Raw genomic sequence first — 21,957 nt, forward strand, 5'->3', positions numbered from 1 at the left:
TCACCATGCACTAAACTAAAGTCAAGATGGATTAAAGATCTAAACATTAAAGCAGAGACACTACATCTCCTGGAAGACAAAGTAGGAGGAACACTTGAAGACATAGGGGTAGGCAAAGACTTCATGAACAGAAATCAAATTGCATGGAAAACAGCTGAAACAATTAAACCTATTCTTACTGAGAAGTTTTTTCATGTAAAAAGAAATTACCCACAAAGTGAAAAAGCAACACACAAATTTGGAAAAAATCATGAGAAATAAGTACTCAGACAAAGGTCTGCTCTCTAGAAATTATAAAACACCAAAAAACACTAGGACCCCAAAATTTAAAAACCAAATACAGAAATGGGCATCCGAGATGAACACATGCTTCTCAAAGGATGAAATTAATGAAGCGAATAAATATATGAAGAAATGCTCCACATCATTAGTCGTCTGCAAAATGCAAATTAAAACAACGAGATATCATCTCACCCCAGAAAGAATAGCTATCATAAAGAAAGCACCCAACAATAAATGTTGGAGAGGCTGTGGGGAAAAAGGAACCCTTCTTCACTGCTGGTGGGAATGTAGACTGGTGCAACTGTTACAGAAATCAGTGTGGAGACTCCCTAGAAAAGTTGGACTGGAAATCCCATTTAAACCAGCTATTCCTCTATTGGGAATTTTCCCGGAGGGCCTGAAAACACCATATCATAGTGATATATGTGCACCTATGTTTATAGCAGCACAATTTGTGATGGCCAAATCTTGGAAACAACCAAGATGCCCATCACCTGAGGAATGGCTGAAAAAGATGTGGTGTTTTTACACAATGGAGTATTATTCAGCTATTAAGAATGATAAACTGTAAGCCTTTATATTGAAGGGGATGCCACTTGAACATATACTCATAAGTGAAATAAACCAGACACACATGTGTAAATATTTTATAGTTTCCCTAGTATAAGAACTCAAAGGAAGAAATACAAATAGAAAAGTATAATGCAAGTAAAAGGAAAGCAGGATCTCGAGGATTTACTAATCTAGTGAGGGAAAGGAGAAGAGCTAGGAAACATGACAATGTCAAGCCATACAGTTATATGTAGAAGATGGGCAAGGCAATGATTCTGAGAATCTCCAGAAGATTTTTTAATCTAGCAGTTAACTGGAAAGATTCTCATGCTGACTATATATACTGATACCTGTGAACTAAGCAACTGCACTGAAGTTGGTAATGTGTAATAGTAGTTTCATGCTTGGAGTGCCTATCATTCTGGTCTTCTGAATATGGGCTGCTTGTCATCACATGCCAGTTGCTGCTGTGCTGTGTCTTGGGTAGATGATTGTTCAAAAAGAAGGGGGTGGTGAATGAAGGCAAGAGACAGGAAATGAAATATTGTGGGACTATCCTGCTTCAAGGTTGTATACGGTTAAATTTTTGGACTTAGGTGTAAACACTAGAAGTGTATAATTCTTTATGCCTATTTTTTAAAATACATTCTAATTTTTAAATGTTGTTTCATCATATTCTACAGGGACTTAAAGGTCAACATAGCAATACTAGATGAAAAAGACCTGTTCCATGTTATGCCTAAAATGTTTAATATGCAGACAGATAGTGAGGTTAAGCTTAACAGCCTAGGTTGTATGGTAATAACAATAAGCTTCTCTCCTGGATAGCTAACAACCTAAGTTTGCAGATCAAAATTACAGAAAAACGAGGGCTGCAAGGAAAGCCAACATTTTGGCCCTAGCCTTCCAAGGTCACTGAAGTCTCAGGACATAAGAGAACTTGTACTGTAATGTCATGCAACTCGGTAGTGTCCCAAATTTTCTTATCAAGGAGATTATGGGGCCAAAGAGGAAAGTGATCAATGTTGTAGAATGTGCCTAAGGAGAGTCACATGGAGAGAAAACATACTCTCAGGCTTTCGCAGAGATCACACTGGCCAAGCAATGGCCATGACTCATCCACATGGCTGACACTGACAAAGGATCTACAATCTGAGGTACAGGATCTCAGGATAAATCCTGAGGGGATTTCACTGACCTTATCAGACCCAAAAGCTACAACTCTTGTTGCATAGGTCCTGCTTTACCTTGGTCTTAACCATCCAGCAGAAAAGTATAAAAACGAAGTATAAGAAGTAAAGCCATGGTGTTATGTTGAGCTGTAGGGGACTCAGGTCAACAATTTCTGACATTGCCAGTGAAATGGAAGACCCAATACTATTATGGACCTCTGAACTCTTTTAGAATATTTTGCTGAGTTTACACACCTATAATATTTAAATGATGGAACTTAACAAAAAAGGGGGATACAGATGAATGTCCATTTGGTATCTGTGTATTCCAAGTGGTTAGGATAGATATATAGTTACATTCTCTTAATGAATAGAGGGATTTTTTCTAAAGGTGTTTGTAAATAGGATATCAAGTCCGCATCTTGTACAGCAATTAACCACTAGGAAGAATGTATGCAATGTGTTAATTATTGAAACTCTCCTATCAGTTTGGTTTGAAACTCTCTCATTGCTATTTATTTCTCAATAAAATTATGAAAAAAAAACAAAACACTGAGACACCATCTTACCCCAGAAAGAATGGCTATCATAAAGAAATCAACCAACAACAAATGTTGGAGAGCCTGTGGGGAAAGGGAAAGCCTTCTCCATGTTGGTTGGAGTGTAGACTGGTGCAACCATTATGGAAATCAGTGTGGAGACTCCTTTAAAAACTAGGACTGGAAATACCATTCAAGCCTGCTATCCCCCTACTGGAAATTTTCCCAGAGAAACTGAAAGTGTCATATCATAGTGATAGATGTGTACCTATGTTTATAGCAGCACAATTTGTGATTGCCAGAAACAACCAAGATGCTCGTCACATGTGGAATGGTTGAAAAAGATGTGGTACTTTTATGTAATGTGTATTATTCAGCTATAAAGAATAATAAACTCGAAGCCTTCAAATTTAAGTGAATGCCACTTGAAGATATTCTTATAAATGAAATAAACCAGAACCACATCTGTTAAAAAAAAATTAGCTAGTGGTCTTCATGAATTGATGACTGTGTGAAGAGAAAGTCAAAGTGATGTATTGAATGTTGTCAAATTAAAGATATGTCTAAATTTCTGGAGATATTTAAAAAGAAACACTAATGGCTTAAAAATAAGAAATTTCTACAACTTCCAGCATTCTCTAGGAAACAAATCCAACAAATACCACTTATATTTATATTTAGTAACTAACATTTACATTTAGGGTCCAGGCAATAAGTTTAGAGAAACATGGAGAAGAGACTGAAGTTAAATTCCATTTCAACAATCATTATTTACAACAATTTTACCTCATTCACCTTCTGTAAATTTGTGCTTATTTGTAGTACATATGCTTACTGACAATGTGACTCAAATTATGCCCGGCTGGCTGAAATCAATCTAGCTACATTATAAAATATATTACTGGAGTAATAAAAGAAATTCTAGATCCCACTTCACTAAAACTTTCTGGGAATTAATTTTTTATCTTACATCTTTACAATTCAATTTCTTTACCTATAAAAGAGCTAAAACAAACATTATAGTGTTATTATGATAATCCGGTAGATCCATACAAATTATGGTCTTAGTTAATTACCATCCCACATTAATTTCATACTGGAGTCTAACACTTTTGTCTAAATACTTGGTTTTGTAATCCTCTAACGCATATGGGAATTTGATCTATCAGTCATCGCTTCTCTGTTCTCATTCTCAATATTTTGGGGATTTTTTGTTTGTTTTTTTGGCTGGTTTTTTTTTCCCCTACTGGGTCTGTCTGTCTTTCTTTCTTTTTGTCATTTTGTTTTGTTTTGGTTTTTTATGTATTTAATACAGGGTCTACAGGGTCTCACTACACAGATCGGACTTGAAGTGATCCTTTCTGTTTTTCAGCTTCCCAAATGCTGGGATTACAGGTGCAGGTCACCATGCCCAGTCTCATTCTCCATGCACCCTGGAGGCAAGGCCAGCATGGCAGGCCAGGGATTGAACCCTGGTTCCCTGCATCTGCCTAAGCAAGCACTTTAATCTGCTGAGCTATCTGGCAGGCCCATGGCTCTTTCTTTTTAAGAACACGCAAATAACCTTCATTCCCTACAAACCCAACTGCTGCTTCTCCTAGCCCTCTGGCTCCCTTTAGTAATAACTCTATCCTTTCACACGTTATTCAATGAATAAACAAAAGAACAGTATTTTTCTATATAAAAATGTGATTTTTAAGAATGAAAATACAGAAAATAAAATGTCAATAACAATATAAAATAATCAGTTGTCAAATACAGGCATTTATTCCCTGAATAAGACAAATCATGTAAATTGGAATCATCATCAAAAGTTTAGAAACCTAGTATTTCCACCTTTTGAAGCAGTATTTATAAAAATTATGTTAAAATAACTAGTTTATTAACTGCTTACTACTTCATTATAGAAAAGAAATATAATTTATCTATTCCTACACTTAACACATTTGGGTTCTTTCATAATGATCTGTTAGTAAAAATGTTTTTCATATACATCCTTGTATATAATAAAGTTTTGCAAATCATTCTAAATATTTCTATAATTTTAAATATTATAGAAACGTTGAAATTGTTGACTAAAAGTAAGCAATGGAAACAGACTTTGACTTAAGCTCAAAGTCTGTTCTTTTTCTGAGGAGAATTTGTCCATTTATATTTATAGTCAAAATACTGTGCTATTGATGGAATGTGAAAATAAGGAAAATCAATGGTTCTTCACTATCTGGCCCTTTCAACATGTTCTCCTTTGTTAATCTCTTTACTTCAAAGAAGGCTAGCAATTACCAGTGTATTGATGACTACCAAATCTCTCTGGATTTAATTCCTTGAGCTTCAAAATGCTGTGTCTAAAAGTTTGTTCACTGTATTTCATTCCATTTGTGTCATGCATACACATGTCAGATTCTCAGTGAAAAAAGTAAACTGTTCTTACACATGAAATACTGTGAAAGAATTACCCAGTGAACTTCAACACAGTACAACTACATCTGAATCACATGACAGTAACATCATAACAGAGATACATACCAAGCTATATTTTCTCCTTTACACATACAGGAAAATCAAGAACCATTAATAATTTCATACCTTATAGAAACTATGGCAAACTATGGCAATGATTGTTGAGTCCTTGATTCTAAATGTTCTTTTAAAATCTTTTCTCCATGTTGGTAATAGAAAGACATAGTTAAATATAAATTGCAACATGCTGTTCTTCTCCTTTCAAACACATAATGGACAGACATGAAAAAATTTAAAAATATATTCAATATTACCTGAAAATTAAGCTAAATAAAACCAATACTGGCAATTGTAATCAAATAGTAAGACAGTGAAAATAAAGAATAAAAAGAAATAAATATAGGATAATATTAAAATATATAAAAATGCCATAAGTACTAATATAACTGAAGTTTGAAAGAATGGTATAACATTTAAGTAAATAGAAATTTTCAAAATAGACTGTGCTGGAAAATTTTAATGTACCAACAATGTAAAATTTAATTACAAAACTTTTTTACAAACATAATTTTAAAGGTGAATCCCATTACATTTTATTTTGAAAAATTTTTGATGGATTAAAATTATGTAGTTACCCTATACAACATAATGTTTTAAATCATATATACATGGGGAATGACTAAAACTAGCTACTTAACACCATGACTCGAGTGCTTTATATCCTTTTAGCCTTTGCAAGTACTAATATTATTAATTATAGTCCCCATATTGTACAATAGATCTCTGGAATGAATTCACTGACTACTACTGTACTGTTATATTCTATGGCTATAATCTCTTAAACTCTAATATTAATGGAAAATTGAAAATTAAAAATTCATAATGTAATTTTAAAAAAATAACTTCCAAATTAAATTTCTGAGTTTAATATAGCCCTAATATGACCACATAGTGATAGTATATGACACAGTAATGTGGTTCATCTGAACTGAGACAAGATACAAGTGTACGACACATCTGAATTTGAGAATGTATTACAAAAATCTAGTATAACTCATTAACATTTTATGCTAATAACAATGAAGCAATAATAGCTTGGTTATACCGAATAGGATGAAATGTATTACTAAAATTACCTGTATCTCAAATGTGGTTATTGGAAATTTTCAAAATTCTATACATGGCTCATATAATTCTACTGGACAGCATAAAAAACAACACTTTACTTATAAGTAACAACACAAAGGTCCCCAAAGTATTAAAGAAAATAAACAACATTAAAAGTAACTCATGGAAAAAAAAATTCATGGCTGGCAAAAAAGTATAAAATGGTTCACCATTAGGATACTAATATAACTTATTAAATGATACATCCATATATATGATATAAATATGACAAAGAAAAAAAAGCATTTTGAAAATTGATCTAAAATATAAGCCACTCTTCCTGATTCATAAGTGCTTAATAAATGCTGATTAAAATGAATCTTATCAACATAATCAAGACTATACACCTCAAAAATTGTTGATACTGCACTTAATAAACACTAGAGACACTCTCACAGAAGTTAAAAGAAACTCATGTACTAATATGTAGTATTATCATTTGGAAGCTCTAGATACACGCACATGCGCGCACACACACACACACATACACACACAGAATTGTAAATACATAAGAAAAGTAGACAAAGAATTCTATCATTATTTAAAGAGATACAATTTAAGGAGATACATGACAGACTTACTTTATTTACAAAAGTATCAGAACTTCCCTTATTTATAAAAAGCTATATATATATATATATATCCCTTATCAGAAGCACATTGAAATTTAAGGCAAGGCAGTGGAGCCTTGATTAAATTATCCTAAAATTATCATGGAATATTATAAGACCATTTTAAATCAAAAATAAGGGAAAGTATCATTAGCAGATATTACATGCATTGTAAAAGATCATAATAATTAAATTAGCTTAGTTCATATAAGAAAAGCAAAGGAAATAGTAGAAATGAGTTTAAATAGGCTGAATTTCAAATACAAGGCTAGAAACAAATTCATTTGTAAATTAAGTATTTAACATGATAAATAATGCATTTCAAATCAGTGGGAAAACATAGATTTTTCATTGATGGTGCTGGGAAAACTGGTTAAAAATTTAAAATACAGTAAATTTAGAGCTTATCTCACACTATATATCAAAACAAAATTCCAGATGGTTGAAAGAGTTACATGTAAACAGTAAAACCATTAAAAAAAACTTAGAAGCAAATACAAGATAATTTTTAAATTTATCTTGAGTTGGAGAGGTCTTCTAAGCATAAAAGCAAGACAAAAGCCAAAAATAAAATGTTATAATTTTTAATAGTATATATAAACACATAAAGTGAAAAGGGCTATATGGCAAAAACAAACAAAATTAAGGGATAAACAAATATAGAGAACCATCTGACTGAATACTATGTGGCAATTAAAAAGGATCTGATGGAAAATAATTAAGAACCTCAAAAAAATGACCAGCGTATTCTGTTAAATGAAGAAAATGTAAGGAACTAGTTTATGCATTGTAATCTCAGGTTTATAAAATATATACATGTATTTTAGTATAATGCACATGCACCAAGTTGTTTTTAATCTATGCTTTTATTTCTGCAGTTTCCTCTGATTATACGGATCTGCCTCTCTGGTTGTCTATTCACTTCACAAGGATCATTTCAGAATCTCTTTAGTCAAGGAGTTTTCCCTAAATTACCAGGCTGCCATATGTGCCATTCCTTTATTTGCCTATGATACACTATTGTACACTTTTAAACTTGTACTATACAATATTTCAAAATTCTCTAGGATCAATTCTCATTTCCTCTTGTCTCAACCACCATTCAGAACAGTAGATTTTGTATGAGAATTATTCTACCCACATGATTACAGCTTCTTGAGAGAAATGGCATTATTTTACCTTTTTCTGTATGTCTTTTTCCTAGAATTATATCTTTCAAGTAGCATACTTTCAAAAGTATTATTTTGAATTATTTCTGAAATCTCTTCTAGTTAAGATAATTCCAAAATGCAGCTATACCACCAAAAAGCAAAACAGTATAAGTAATCAAACAGTGTAACAAGGATGAAAGAGAAAAAAATAAAAAAGCAATTTAAATAAAATTTCATTCTGCCCGTTTTCAAAACATACTAGAATCTTCCTTCAAAACACAGCTCAAATAAACAACCCTAGAATATCATGAGTGTATGCTATCCAAAACTCTTTCCAAAAAGATTATTCAAAATTTTAAAATGTACATTATTTAAGGATTGTCCTAAAATTTATCACTTAAAGTTTATTATTATTTGTCATGCATTACTCTTTTCTCTCTTCAGATACTAAAGCAATGAAGAAAAGTCTTTCTAAAAGTCTCCTAAAATACATTTGGACTAAATGATTAGTAGTTAATAAACATCTAAAATCTAGAAATATTATGTGTAACACTGATTAATTTTCTATTTTTGTATAGTTAATATTTTTCAAAATTCTCTAGGAGAAGAAAGATCAATTTTCATTTTCCCCTGTCCTCACCACCATCCAGAATGGTAGAATTTGTATGAAAATCATAGTATTGCTTGTACCTGCCAAATAAGCCTGATGTTATCTAATCAGAAGAACATTTTTTGTTGTGTATCTTCTATCTGTGTTAATTTGCAAGGCTTTCCCAATGTGCATGGAATAGTGGATGCAAGGTGCCACATTTTTCCAATAATACTATATGTGGATATTTAAGTGAGCACGTTCCTCTACAACAAAAAAAAAAGTCTTCATTAACAAATACACAAACTTAGGTTTTTATGAGTTAAATTGTCACTTTAATGAATACTTATTTGCCAAAGTATTTTTTACATATAGCTTAGTATATATAATGTGGAAATCTATACAATCCTATTTATCAATAACCATTTTACTACTACATTCTTGATATATTTCAAAATTCTATAATAAAATATTCACCTCCTTTATACATATAAAATCATAAGTATTAAATTATTTAATGGGAGGAAGGAATTTATATTTTTCTCCTAATGTCTTTGTTTCACAAAACTATTATCAGACACACTATGAAAACAACTAAAAACAAAAAATTATATTGCAAAGTTAATTGAAAAAATGCTTTTGCCGCACGAAGAAATTGACAATAAGTGCTGTTTTAGCAGGAAATCAGTGATTTTCAATTGACATTGCACAGGAAATCATTTAATGTCAATTGATATTAAATGGGCAAAATTGTACTGAATTAGTGCAAAATGATTTGGTGGAAAAAAATGTGCTTCCATTAGGTGACATGATATTAAGTAAGCTCAAATGAAACAAGTTTTAGAGGTCACTAGTCAACAAAAATCAGGGCATGCTATCCAACCCTGAGTACATCAGACTGTTTGCTCTTAACACCCCTATCAAAACATAAGTTAGTGTCATATTATCATGACACAATTGTCTTCCTTTAAGCTTTCAAAGAACGTCAAGGAATTCAAATTGTTTAAATTAACTAGTGATAAGAACCATGAATATTCTATGGTCCTAATCCTACAAAAAAATATGTATTTCATAGAAATTTTAGCATAGAGTAAAAGGTTAAACAATAAAGTACCTGTTTTATATGCCATGGTCCATATAGAGCTCTGTCTATAAAACATGTTGACAGAAAGCACATGAAAAAAATTATTAGTTGAATGATTGATATCATTAGACATTTTTAAGAAATCACTACTGAGATTTAAGAAACCTATCTTATGTTATTGTGACAAATAAGAAAGAAAAGTATGTGCAAGAGGCATAAAATGGAGACAAAAGGAACATGTTATATAGTCATTTCAAAGAGCAATGTGCATAAAAAATTTTTATATATTTTCTGGAAATAGGAAGGGTATTTCTGAGGCAAAGTCAATTGAAGCTCACTTATAATTCATGCAAAAATCCATAATGGTGTGATTAGACATATACACAAGAGCTTACAAAACAACATAATTTACACTCTTCTGAAGAGTCGATATGATTTTTTCTAAAATAGACTACATGTTATACCAAATTGAATCTCCATATATTTAAAAAGAAATATATATACAAAAATTAATGCAAAATGGATTTAGAACCTAAATGTAAGATCCAAAACCTTACAAATTCTTAGAAAAAAAATGAAAGCCCAAAATTTTTCAACAAATGATGCTGGGAAAACTGATTTACCACATGCTAAAGATTGAATTGGACCCATATTTCTCACAATGCACTAAACTAAAATTGAAATAGATCAAAGATCTAAATATTAAAATAGAAACAATCTAATGGTAGATAGAACAGGTAAAACTCCTGAAAACACAAGTGGAGGCAAAGACTTAAGAACAAAAGTATGGTAACTGGGAATATTACAAAGAATCAACAAACCGGATGTCATCTACTTCAAAAGCAAAGGAAATCACTGAGTAAAGGCATAACACAGAGAATGAGAGAAAAAAATGACCAGATACTCCTAAAAATAACTAATAATCTAGAATATATGAAGAACTCAAGAAAATCAGACAGCTTAAATTTAAAGACCCAATTTTTAAAAATGGCCACCTGAAATAAATAGGCACTTCTTAGATGAAGAAGTATAAATGGCCAATACATGAAAAAAAATCCTCAATACTTTTGGTAATTCAACAAATGTGGGGAACTATTGGACCTGTGTCTCTGGCAAAACAATCAGACCTGCAGACCAGGCAAACATTTGAAGCCACAATTTGTCCCTAACCAACTCCAAAAGTCCACTCCTTTCAGCCATTGCCAACTTAGAAATGGCTGTTCTTTATTTTCCCTCTGCCCTAAACACCAAATTACTAGCCAAACAATGGACCTGATCTTGATCTTGAGCAAGACAAGAGTTTTGAATAGAGATTTCTAAATAGCTGACTAGAGGAGGAGACACATTAGGGAAGCAGAGGAAAGATCTACTGAGATGAAATGATCTAGAAGATCCAACATGGCTGAGTAGAGAGAACATGAACAAGAAACATAGAGATGATAAGTTATGCTATGATAGATAAATCTCTTTTAAGATAGAGATTTTAAATCTCTTTTAAATCTCTATTTATGATAGATTCTCCTTATCTGTTTCTTGTTGATGTTAAAGAAATATAAGAGATAAAGTAACCAAATACAATGTGCTGCCCATGTCTGAATTCTAATCTGAAGATTCTAACCCAAAGAACACTATTCAGAGAAAAACAGAACATTCCACAAGGATGAGAGAGCCACCTAAGAATTGAGAGAATTAGCAGCATTTTGAACCTGCAAGGAAAACAGACACTGCTCCCAAAGTGGCCTTCCACAGTAAATGGCTGGGAAGTGACCTCACTAACACCTACTGCCACAATTGTGCAATAAAAGCTGGTGGAGATACAATTGTAGGGAAGGGCTCAGCTAACAAATTTGGGTCCCAGAGAGGCCCCTTAGCTCCAAGCTATGCTCCACACTGTCAAGTTCCCAGGGTGGATGAAGGAAGGCCAGGCACAGAAGACAGCTGGTGATTGGAGAGCAGGCTGGAAACAGTTCTCCTGAAGGGAAAGAAAAATCCTCAACAAGACATTAACAAACAGAATGCAGCACATTATCAAAAAAGATGACACACTTTGAACAAGATGCAAGGAAAGTACAACATATAAAAGTCAATATTGTAATACCTCCCAGGAAAAGGTCAAAAGCAGTATTTAAATATCAATAGACACAGAAAAGGCTTTCAACAAAATCAAACATCCCTTCACAATAAAAGATCTGAGGAAAACAGGTATAGAAGGACCATATCTGAATATAATAAAATCTATTTAAGATAAATAGGCAGCATCATACTAAATGAAAAAGAAATCTAAAAGCATTCTCCTCAAAGTCAAAAACAAAAACAAGTAGGCCTATAATCATCTCTTCTATTCAACACAGTACTTTAAACATTAGCCAGTGTAATTAGATAAGAAAAAGAAACAAAATAAAGATATATAAGAAAGGAAGAACTCAGTATTATTTTTAGATAACATGATACTCTACATACAAGACCTACAATTAACAATCTTAAGAGAAGTAAAATGATACAAGATTAACACAGAATCATTAGCATCTGTGTACACTAACAATAAACAGGATGAGAAGGAAATTATGAAAGCTGCACCATTCACAGTTTCTTCATGAAAAGTGAAATACCTAGGAATAAACCTAACCAACGAAGTGAAAGCCCTCTTCAAAGAAAACTGTAGTACTCTAAAAAAGGAAACTGAGAAGACATCAGAAAAGGGAAAGATGCCCCCTTCTCCTAGACAGGCAGAACCAATACTATCAAAATGGACATAGCTCCAAAACTAACACACAAATTCAACATAGTCCAAATGAAAATAACAACAAAAATAGAGAAATAATACAGAAATAGAGAAAACAATCTTAAAATTCGTACAGAGCTAGAAAAAAACAGACTCGCAAACACATTTGGAGAATAAGAGTAAGGCAGATGGCATAGCAATACCTAACTTCAAACTATACTTACTACAAAGGAATAGTGATTTAAAAAAAAAGCAGGATATGAGAACAAAAACAGGTAATTATATCATTGGAACAGAAGTGATGTAACCTCCTCAGACATATTCAACTATTTTATTTTGACAAAGGGGCTAAGAGTATATATTGGAAGAAAGATAGCCTATTCAAAAACTGGTGTTGGGAAAAATGGTTATCTATTTTCAAGTTTTAACATTGATCTCTCACCATATCAAAATGGATCAAAGGTCTAAACATTAAAACAGCAACACTAAAAGAATAGGTAAAATACTTTTAGACACAAATGTAAGAAAGGATTTTTCTAAGGAGAACCTCAATCATACAAAAATAGCAAGAATCAACAAATGGAAATACACCTTCAATATAGTGAAGAGAGAAGCTTCAGAATGGAAAAAACAATTGCCACTTACAGACAGAAGACTAATAGGTAGAACATACAACACACTCAGAAAAATTAAACCATTTAAAATTAAAATCCCAGGGAATAAAGGGGTAAAAAAAAATGAACTGATACTTCATAGAGCAAAAAAATACACATTTTAAACAAATATATTAAAAAATACTCAACATCCATGGAAATTAGAAAAATGCAAATTAAAACAATGCTAACATTCCATCTTACTCCAGAAAGAATGGCAATCATTAAGAAATTAACAAAAACTGGCATGACAGTGGTGAAAAAAGGAATCTTCCTTCATTTTTGATGGGAATGGAAACTAGTACAACTATTATGAGAATCAGTATAAGGATTTCTGAAATAACTGAAATTAGAAATTCCATATAGTCTTGTTATTCTACTGATATATTTCTTGCCGAAAGGGCTTAAATCTGCCTACTACATAGATACACACACACACACCAGAGTTTATAGCGAAAAACATTGTAATTGCTAAAGACTGGAAGGAAACTGTATAACCATCAACAAATGATTGGCTAAAGGAAATGTAATATCTATATATAATGGGATACTACTCAATTATAAAGAATGGCATTTAAAACATTTGTAGGAAAATGGATGTACCAGGAAAATATAATGTTGAATGAAATAAAAAAAAAAAAACTAGCTTAAATATCTTACGGTTTCTCTTACTTGAGTGAGGCAAAGTACAAACAAAATGAATAATTGAACAGAGGGGACAAGAGGATGGATCTCTTGCAACAGAAAAGTGGTATAAGGGAGCAAGGTCAAGGGATGAGAAGAGAAAATAAGAGAAATAAAGATATGTGATATACAGGAACTTAATAACCTTAATTGCTTTAAACACTATATTATAACGTAAGAGAAATACTATCAACAAGAATTCAAAATGGAATAGGGAAACTGAAGGAGGAAGGAGGGAAGGGGAGTGAAAGGAAAAGGTATTTTTTTTAAAAAAACAGTAGCATAATATGTGCATGTAACTATTTCCCAAGAAAACAGTAAACTACATGAATTACAAATATGTACAAATACAATTTTTAAAAAAAGAAAAAGAAATACAATTTGAAACACTGACATTCCATCTCACATCACAAAGAATAGCTTTCATCAAGAAATTATCAAACAGCTGGGCATGGTGACACAATCCTATAATCCTAGATTTAAGGAGGCAGTGGCAGGAGGATCATACCAGCATGGACTCCATAGTGAGATCAGAACAAGCTTCAACTGCAAAGTGAGACCTGGTCTTGGAAAAAAAAAAAATGCTAGTGAGGCTATGGGGGAAATGGACCCTTTCTCCACTGTTGGTGGAAGTGTAAATGAATACAGCCACTATGAAAAGTAATATAGAGACTCTTCATAAAACTCAAACTAGAGGTTCCAACTGACCCAGTTACTTCCCTTTTAGGGTCTTCCCCAAAGAGTTAAAAACATCATATTATAGTCATGCATACCCATGTATACACATGTACACAATGCAATACATAATAGCTATAGTTTGGAAGCAGCACATATATACATCCACAAATCAATGAATTAAAAAATATGGTATTTATATATGAAGAAATAGTACTCTGTCATAAAGAAGAATAAAATTAAAACATTTTAGGTAAACTTATGTATCTTGAACCCATACTCTTACGTGTAATAAATAAGGCAACAAGTTGATATATCACATCACTTCACTTGTATTTATAGGGAAGAGATATTAGAAAATAGGAAGAACTTGCTCAAATAGGAAGGGAAATATGAGATGGGGGTAGGAAGAGCAAAATAAAGGAAAAGTGATTTAAAGAAAAATTGAAATGCAGTTTTAAAAATGTGGAGGAGAAGAAGGTTAGAGGGAGGGAAAGAGGACAAAAAAAGTTAAGATGTGCTGTGTACATATGCATATCCCCCATGATGAATGTATTCATTATGTACTGTGAACAAGTACTAATACAAAAATAGAACCAAAAAAAAAAAAAAAAAAGTATAGCATTGTAACAAAAAGAAAACTATACAATGCTGAATTTGGCAATTAATTCCTAAGATAAGATATAGGCATATAACATAGAAATATAATATAGAAACCATATTTGCAAATGGAAGTATATGCACATAAGAGAAATGACAAGAAATTCCTTAAGCCAGAAGTGTAAGCTAAAAAGTAATACAGGGGCTAGCCAGATAGCTCAGCCTGCTTAGGCAGATACAGGGGCCGGCATTCAATCCCTGGTATGCTTTGAAGGTCCCACCCCAGAGACACACTAAGATGAGACTAGAAAACAGGAGGACTAGGTGTCCGATCTGTGTAGTGAGACGCCATAGACCTGTACTAAATACATAAAAAATAATAATAAATAAAAGATAATTGGGCCAGCGAGATAGCTCAGTGGCCTAAAGTGTTTGCTTAGGCAAGCCAAGGCAAAGAACAGGGAACCTGGTTCGATCCTGGGTACTACATGCTGTGCCAGCCCAGTACCCACTGCAGGCTGAGCCAGCCATAAAACAAACAAACAAACAAACAAACAAACAAACACAAAGCAAGAAAGAAAGCAAGAAAGAAAATAATAAAAATAAGACTGAGAAAGTAAATTGTGATTAAATACTTGAGGTCAATATAAGCCATGGTAAGGTATTCGAGTATAACATAGGTCATAAAGGAAATATGTTTTCAGATAAAATGATGACATAGTTTGATTTGTATTTTAAAAAATTTATAGGCTTTAGTGTAAGAAATGGGTTTCATTCAAATATTAGTTTTTCTTTGAAATATGGCTTAACTCTTTCAATTACCAACACCAAAAACGATAAACTAGTAAGCACCTAATTACATAAGAATCCCTAATACAGCATAACTACTATTTCTGGGCCAATATTTTGCACTTAGATAATTTCATAATATAAAAATCTCATTAAAGGAATGAGCACTATTTCTGGAGTGTCATGAAAAATATTACTATATAGCACTGTAAAGGGAACATTTAATATTTGAAGAGGTAATGCCCAAGTTGGGCAAAATGGAGATAACTCAAGGGAGGGAAAAAATATCTAGATAAATTTTAAAGTACAACTTTGAACTCAATGAGATTTTTATTCCTCTTGCAGAAGGTGCTACATGCCATGACATAATAATATATATATTCACGTAACACCTAAACTCTAAAGTCATTCCAATTTTGTCATCTCTCCTCCTCTTTGCCTTGATTCCTACATAACCATGTAAGAATATATTACTATCATCATTTAACCAAGAATAAAAATGAGGCTACCATTCATTAAATTACTTGTGCACTTATATCATACAATTCATAACTGATAGTACCCTAACAGAAACACAGTCCTTGGTTTACTTTATCATGTTAAAAATGTAAAAGCAGTGAAGAATTAGGATAAGGTTAATATAGAGAGATCATAGAACCAAACTGCTCTAATGCTAATCTGGGGAAAATACAAAAAGAAAGTATACACCACAGATATTAACTGAATATGTGCTTTTCTGAGAATTATTATGGTAAAATTTTCATGCTAAAGAAAATTATGACCAGCATTTAGTTCCACTAGGGAATTTACACTGAAGAAGCTCTATACATTTTTAAGTTCAGTTTTACAATTTGTTAGGAAATGATTAGCAGGAAACACAAAAAGTTTATAATTTTGGACCTAAAAATTCACATAACTAGAAGTTCCTTATGGAGAAACCAATTCTGTTTATTCCATGTCATCAACCACTTAAAATTGGGCACAGAGGTTCAAATACTCAAAGGTAAGACTGTATATTTATAATGTTAAAGCACCCCCAACACCATTTCTAAGGGAAAGCAGCTTAGATGATCCTGCAACAAGTTTGAAAATTAAAAGTTCTTCTTTGCTCAGAATGTTTATTCTAAGAATTCAGAGATGTCCCTTTACCTCCACCCTCCCTTCCCTAGCCACACCCAAGAACATAGCTCCTGATGTGTTGCCCTTTATATTTAGTTGATAATCTTCTCCAAGATAAACTGAAGTAGGCTAACATCAAGCCACTGAACCATTATGAAGTTAGAAAAAAAAAAAAAAGGCAGAAATCTCAAGTAGAGCACTATAAAATTTGAGATACTTAAAAGACTTGAACCAATACCAGCAGTCTCATGGCTAAATTTTACACTCCAGTACTTAAAATCGTATATTTTATGTTGTCAGAAAAAGGAAAATTAATTTCAAAAAAAAGCTTACATTTAATAAATGACAAGGGCCAGGGAGATAGCTCAGTAGAATACATGCTTGCCAGGCAAGCTCAAGGGCCTGAGTTCAAAAAAAAAAAAAAGTATGTAGAAACCCTCCAGTAGATGAATTCAGCTGTAAATTAGAAGCTAAAGTGTGATAAAACCAGACGCAATTTTCATGTAAGTCTTAAAAAACAGGGGCCAGCCAGCAATTACTTTTAATAGAAAAGGAGAAGACCAACAACAACAACAAAAAGTCACTCGCTACATAGAAACAAAGCTTTGAAATATAAAGTTTTATTCCATTATTTTCTTTCATACTTTGTTCTTCCTCTTCTATTTCTACTTCCTTACATTAATAAATTCTTTTTTTTTTTTTCTGTATTTTAGGGAAGGGTCTACAGGGTGTTCAGGGACTCACTACCAGATCAGACTCATAGTGATCCACCTGTTTATAGCCTCCCAAGTGCTGGGATTATAGGCACACACCACCACACCCAGTCTCAATCCCAGTCTCAGCGCACCCCAGGGATAGAACCTCTGGCCCCTTCACCTGTTTGCAAGCGCTTTAATCCACTGAGCTATTTGGCCGGCCCAATAAATTCTTATTTTCAGGATTTACTCTCCAATAGATTTCAAATCACATGATATGAAATGCTATTCTTACTGCAAGCTTGTCTATGTTCCCTTTTTTATTTTCTAGTGAATGAAAAACAAAACTATATTTATATACTGGTTTTGTTTCATAAACATAAATATAAACAGTCTATATTTCACATATTCCTCATATCTTACACATGAGGAATGCTTTTTCTAAATTTCACATTTCTCATGAGAAGTTAAAGTCAAATGTGGTTCCTCATACCATTATACCTGGTTAATCTAAAAGGCAAAAGAAATTATAAGAAATACAGTTAAACTAAATCAATATCTATTATCATTTTCAATCATGATGAAGCATAAGAATCACTGGTATATTTTTTTAAAAAATAAATCCATTTCAAATCCTCCTCTACACCAATTAAACCATATTTGGCAATAACAATGTTAAAGCATAAAAGATAGCATTTTGTTACACTTTTTAATAGATTACCAAGAATATAGGCTACCTTTAACCCTCTCTGAATCTCTGTTCTTTCACTTCCAAAGTAGGAGGATAACTAAGGTATACAGATATTATGATAATTACATGAAATAGTGCTTATAAAATATTGAGAATAGTGACCAGCTGACAGTATACATTCAAATATTTGTAAGTAGTGCTGATGTTAAAATTCTTGCTGTTCTGCATGAGTAGAGCCGGTAGGTGCAATAAAAGAGAAATAATGTGCCTATAAAAAAAGAGGGGGCATTATTTTTTAAACAAAAATCTCAGTCGACAATTGTTAGATTCATGACATATAGGAAAAGAAAGCATCAAATCATACTTTGGTTTTCCCTGATAGATTAAGTCTTAATAATGTATCCTCACACCACACACAGAACCAAAAAAGGTCTGTGGTAAACAACATGCAATTTCCTGTAAGAATTCATAGATCCCATTAAGTAAATTGGTCCTACTGAACAGTATTCTTTCATTCCCTCATATTTAGATTCAATAAAATAAGAAAACAGGTATCATACGATATTTATCTGAATATAAATATAAATGTAACTTATAGGTATACATGAAGTACTAAGAAAGCTACATTACTTTGTGCCTATATAATTTGTCTGTAAGGGATGAATTTTCTATAATAAATACATATCATTTTTATGATAGTTAAGTTACAACATTTTTCATTTGAATTAAAAGTTACATGCATTAAAAAATGCAAAGCTAATTTGTATACAATTTTGTCTACTGATATTCTGTACACTGATCTTACATTACTTAAGAGAGAAAAGTTTTAATGTAACCAACTGTAATAAAGTCAGTAAAATTCATGGTGTCACAAAGTTCTCCTGAAAATCACCAGTATGGAGGAGCTTTAAAATAGGTGAGGACAAACTAAAAAAGAGACGTTTGAATATAACAGTATTTAACTGGGAAAAAATCTTAGAGATCGTTTTATTATCTCTAATACCTCCATATTCTTCCTCTAAATTCTAATTTGACTATGAATCTTTTTCTTCACTGTGTCTTTCTTCTATTTTACCATCTTAAGACTGTTACTCGAATCATTAGCATCTGATATATCATATGTACCAATTTTTTTGGAAGGAAGCAATTGTCGGCTTTATCTACCTCAATGATATGTATTACTTATATTAACCATAGATTAGATAAAATATTTTAGCCAAGGAAAATGTTCTTCAACTCTGTTTGTATGTCATTAGAACATCATGATTTACAATTACAGTTCTTTGAAATCAGTAACAAATTAGAGACTGATCTGTAAGTCAGTTCCAGAAAATGCAATAAAAGTTGATAAAGAGTTATGAAAAGTTCTCTTTAATATGAATTAGATGATAAGGCAACTATCTTATCATACTCAAACCTTAAGCCTGTAAGATGAACAGTCATTGGTTCTTAATTTATCCTTTGACATTCATTCAATCCTTATAATGTCATTAGAATAAAAAGTACTTCCTCGTGTTCTATACCTGAGAATTGTTTGGCAGTGGATTTTATTCTTTAACATTTGTTCCCTACACCCAAAATAAATAACCACATTAAATGTTGGGTCACAACCAAGTTCTCTGAAAACACTTAGTCATTTTCACTAGTTTGTAGTTAAACAAAATAATGAAATTCTGCAATCTTATGCTCAACTCAATAATCATGACCCAGCTCTTGCCAAGTAAGCACTTATTCTACTGAGCTATCTCCCCGGCCCCAAGTTTCCAGTATTTTTAAAATAATTTAATTTAATTTTGGATAGTAGAAACAGAAGCAAAAACAAATAGAAAAAAAGACAGAAGCAGGGTAACATACAACAACACGTATGTCATAGATTTTTCAAAGCAGAAATAGCTAATTAAGAATGGTTGTTACATTACCTATTTTTGCCTAATCTATTGCTCAGATTAACAGATATAGTTAAAATAGGGAAATACTTGAATACTGCGCTTACTTTAAAGAAATCTTAATTTTTTCTTGTCTTTTTGTTTTAATTTATTTAAAGAGTATAATGATTGATAATTTTAAAAGGTACATATTTAGAACACCAAGATGACAGGTATTCAATCATGTGTTTTATATTGCACATTGTTGTCCTTAATGTAGTTGCTCAGATCACAGCTATCAGCAAACTGAGTTAGTCAAGGTAAAAATTTTAAACGTGAACTGCTATTTTCAAAAAACTGAAGGAAATTATGAGTAGAATCATCTCAGCCATCCTGTATATATTCTTGCATGTTTTTCCCTCTATTTTTTATACAATGGAGTACTATTCAGCTATAAAGAAAGACAAACTTGAAGACTTTATAGGTAAGTGGATGTAACTAGAGGCTATAATTCATAAGTGAAAGAAATCAGACATGCGTAAATATAGTATGTCTTCCTAGTGTAAGAAAAAGAAAGAAAAAGTAAAACCTAAAAGATATAACAGATACAGTAAAATGGAAAGAAACTGAATTTAAGGATTAAACAATGAATATGAGAGACAGGAGAAAAAGGAAAAAAGAAGAGTTTGCAGTTTTGCAGGAGTATTATACATCACTTACATTTTGCTATGCAAAAAATAAAAAAATACCTTGGAACTTGTAATTTTAATCTTTTCACCTTTGGCAACAAAGTCATCTATGCATAACATAAAGCATTAACATATGACCAAAGTATTTCCACAGCTGCTTTCGATTATTTGACAATGCTTGAGAAAAGACACACTAGGAACTAGGAGGGAAAAGTACTGCTGATATTTATGAGTGGTATGAATACAGTTTTTAAATTGGTGTATGTAATCCCCACACCACATATTCATAGCATAATATTAAATGTACATTTTATTGATTCAAATTATATTCATTATTATTGTTGTTAATTACTTAACATGTCACCAACCCTTTTATATTTGAATAAATATATTTTTTAAACTATAGATGCACTTTTTTGTGAATTGGTACCATTAGGGAAAAAATGGGATAAAAATCATGAATAAGAATAAAAATTATTCGATATGTATGATATAAACTATCTTTGAAATTTAAAAAAATGAGAAATGTAAAAATAAATCTATGAACTATGCAAATTTAATGAATACGCACAATTTGTCCATTGTAGAAAAATATTATTCAAGATGCAGGTCATATCCTGTTAGCTGACTGTTGAATGAGATAAAAAGGCTTTTGCGTATGTGTTCAAATATATGTGAACTTTAAGTATAAAAGTTTATGAGAACATAATTTTGCATATTTTAATATTCTTAAATAAACATGAACAAAATTATGTCATTGATGTTTTTTCCTCAAAGCTAGCAAAGTCATGGAGCCTCTCCTAAATGATCAGGGTTACAGGCAACAATTAGAGAAATACTATTGTGAAGAACAAATACCTGAAATCTGATTTAAGACAGGTAATACAGCAGAGGTGGATCTTTACAAGTAAGAAAGTTGTTTAATTAAGAAACGTTCAAGAATAGTAAACCACACCATAAACAATCTTTCTCCATATTGTGGCTACAAAACATTCCAAATACCTCATTATGAAATGTTATAAAAGAAAATAACAACCATAATCATATTAAATGAATCTCTGGGGTAATAAAAATTAGATGCACAATGTAATCATATATAAATGTTTGTTTCCTTGGCATAAAATGACATGGCTGGTATCTGAAAAGTATATTCTTAGAGCATTAGTTC

The 21,957-nt window shown here is 31.9% G+C and overlaps 1 protein-coding gene across 7 annotated transcripts in view; it reads right to left on the minus strand.

Moving 5' to 3' along the window:
• Window positions 1–21,957, minus strand: part of Zbtb20 (zinc finger and BTB domain containing 20) — a 1,008,106-nt gene that overhangs the window by 849,383 nt on the left and 136,766 nt on the right. Inside the window, exon 1 of one of the 7 annotated variants that reach the window (XM_023717588.1) lies at window positions 9,638–9,658. The exons of the other annotated variants lie outside the window; for them this stretch is intronic. The gene's annotated coding sequence lies outside the window, so the exon portion shown is untranslated. Of the gene's footprint in view, window positions 1–9,637; window positions 9,659–21,957 lie in introns of those variants that run through there. 7 annotated transcript variants of the gene reach the window in all.

The sequence above is a fragment of the Octodon degus genome, unplaced genomic scaffold (genome assembly GCF_000260255.1).
Source record: "Octodon degus isolate 3935 unplaced genomic scaffold, OctDeg1.0 scaffold00053, whole genome shotgun sequence".
Classification (NCBI taxonomy): domain Eukaryota; kingdom Metazoa; phylum Chordata; class Mammalia; order Rodentia; family Octodontidae; genus Octodon; species Octodon degus.